We start from the raw sequence: 2,929 nt of genomic DNA on the forward strand, positions 1-2,929 counted from the left end.
GGCACACCCCCTCCCAAATGACACAAGTTACACTGCCCTAACCTCCAGTGTGGACAACGCTCTGTTGGCGGAAGAGTTCCTGGGAAAATAGCTACCACCTCTCACAGAAGTGGCTTTATTATACTGACGGGAGAGCTCTCTCCCATAGGCATACAGAGTCTTTACCAGACACGCTGGTGTAGAGCTTTGAATACAGACTAGCCCTTAAATATCATTCACAGAGAGACTGATTTATGATTACTCCTTTTGCCAACTGTAGCAATTCAGACAGGCTTCCTGGTACACTGTCTTTTAGGCCAAAAAGTAGCCATATACATGTAATTTACCTTCACTAAATTGCATAAAGAGAAAAGCATTCCCAGCCGGATTATATAATCCAGATGCAATATCCTTGTAAGTCTATTGAAAGATGGTAAGCAAGGTACTTCTGCACTTTAGTCTTCTCTTAAAAGCCTTCCTTTTTGCTTTCATTTGTAGCTGATTCCCACTGTAAAACATTAGGGGAAACTTTTTCTAAAGGACTCTACATAAAAGCAGAACACATTACATCATAATAGAGGATCCTATTCTGCAACCTCATAGGAAGTGGATTAAGCTAACTCAGACAAAGACATTCTGGAATGAGAGTGTTTCCTGGGGAATTAGTCTAGAATAATTTTTCTGGAATAGCTATTGTGACAAAGTCCCGAGCCTGTATTGGTGGTTTCCTGCACTTCTGGGCGGTTTCAGTGGCCTCAAAAACACGATAAGGCCCCAGTGTGACCTCCCTTTCTCAGTGTAGCGGCAAGCGTTACAGCCGATTGAGTTACTTTCATCACCGGCCAGTATGGGAGATGGGAAGGGGGGACACCCCCCACAGTCTCTGTTGCTCCATAGAGCTCAGTAGGCACAGTTCGGCCTCCTGCCTGGACCGAGTCCTGCTTCCCTTCTCCAGGGGATCTCTGTAGAGTATGGGAGGGATGGGGGGGAAGGGAGAAAACCCAGGCCCGCCCTCTACTCCGGGTTCCAGCCCAGGGGCCCTAATGGTAGCAGCCATTGGTGGCTTTCCCTTCACCACTGACCCTGCTTTGATTCCCTGGGCCACTCCCCCCCGGTCCCCTTTTCCTAGCTTTACCCTTACCTCAGGATTTAGCAGTGCTTCCTCTCCTCCAGCTCCTTTCACCTCTGCCTCCTGGAGGGCACTGAAAGGAGAGCTTTTAAACAGTATAAAGGGGACCTTGATTGGTTCCAGCTGTCTCCATTAGCCTAACGGCCTTAACTGGTTAATTGGCTTTAGGTGTCTTAATTGGCCAGGAGTAGCCTTTGTTTGCCTATCCAGGGAACAAGGCCTTCTCATTCTGAAGGCTGATATACCTGCTTTCCAGCACATATACTAAAATTGGAATGATACAGAGAAGATTAGCATGGCCCCTACGCAAGGATGACACGCAAATTCGTGAAGCACTCTCTTATATTCTTCTAGTCTGAATCTGTCACACTATTTAGATAAATTTCCAAGTGTAGACAGACGTTTTGAATATTTTTTTTAAAAATGGGGTCCACAGGGTTCCAATTCCTTTCTTGAGGACATTACTGTGAAATAACTGTTCCAATTTACCTTTGGACACATAACCCATGTCACAGTCAATCATCTCATAGTAATGCCTATAATTGTGGGGAGTTTTGTTTTATATTTACCCCTAAATTTTCAAGTCAGAATGCAGGTATTTGGCAACTTCAAAGAACAATAACTCCTTATACTGCTTTGCAAATTTATCACTAAACTGAAGTTCAGTTCTAATCTTACCTATATGAATCACTAGGTTGATTGAAAATCAGTCACATGCAGTGATGAAAGTCTGCAGAGGAGGTGTGAAACAAATCCTTTGTAGCTCAACAGCTCCATGTGTGTAAAGTCTTAAACTACCTTATGTTTGTTTAGCATCCATCCCTGTTTAGTAGTTACCCTCTATAAAGGTGCTCCTTTATCTTGCAAGGCAGAGGGAAAGTAATTTGAATGTAATAAAAGGGCTTCGCCTTTAAAAAGCCATCCTTAATTGAAAGCTGTAGGGAAAGTAATTAAATCTAATTGAAGCCACAGATTCAAAACTATTATTTGGTAAACAAGAATAACTAATCCACCCATTATAAATGCTAAAGTTTTAACTCATTAAGTAAACACACACAAAAATCACATATCACAGCAATGCCTTTAATCCATGCGTGATAGCAATGTTGTCAAAAACCAGATTGCATGCATTTCTTGTTACTACAAATGAAGCATGATGTATTTGTTTAAATCAGTATAACTTGTGGGTTCAGGAGCTAGAAATTTGACCTTGTGGAAGAAATACTTGACAGATTTTAAAAATGATTTCTACACCTACACAAAGTTTTCTGCACAGGATCTGGCCCTCAGTTTAACTAGTTCTTCCTACTTCCGTGCCCGCTCACTTTAGCTTCCCCTCCAGGACAGTGGTTCTCAACCAGGAGTATGTGTACCACTGGGAGTCTTCCATGGGGTACATCAACTCATCTAGATATTTGCCTAGTTTTACAACAGGCTACATAAGAAGCAGTAGAGAAGTCAGTACAAACTAAAATTTCATACAGACAATGACTTGTTTAGACTGCTCTATACATTGAAATGTAAATACAATATTTATATTCCAATTGATTTATTTGGTAATTATATGGTAACAATGATAAAGTACGCAATATTTCAGTAATAGTGTGCTGTGATACTTTAAATGAACCAAACTATACCATAGAATCTCTATGGATAGTAATTCCATGCTCTAATAATAAGAATATAGCAGTAGGGATGTACTACCCACCACCTGTCCAGGATGGTGATAGTGACTGAAATGCTCAGGGAGATTAGAGAGGCTATAAAAATAAAAAACTCAATAGTAACAAGGGATTTCAGCTATCCCCATATTGACTGGGT

At 41.3% G+C, this 2,929-nt stretch overlaps 1 non-coding gene across 1 annotated transcript; it reads left to right on the top strand.

Annotated features, from left to right (window-relative positions):
* Window positions 1–1,353: 1,353 nt before the first annotated feature.
* LOC141983564 (U6 spliceosomal RNA) lies at window positions 1,354–1,455 on the top strand. Its single transcript, XR_012638403.1, has one exon. It is a non-coding gene; the product is annotated as a U6 spliceosomal RNA (small nuclear RNA).
* Window positions 1,456–2,929: the final 1,474 nt, after the last annotated feature.

This window comes from Natator depressus, chromosome 2 (assembly GCF_965152275.1).
Source record: "Natator depressus isolate rNatDep1 chromosome 2, rNatDep2.hap1, whole genome shotgun sequence".
NCBI classification, from domain to species: domain Eukaryota; kingdom Metazoa; phylum Chordata; order Testudines; family Cheloniidae; genus Natator; species Natator depressus.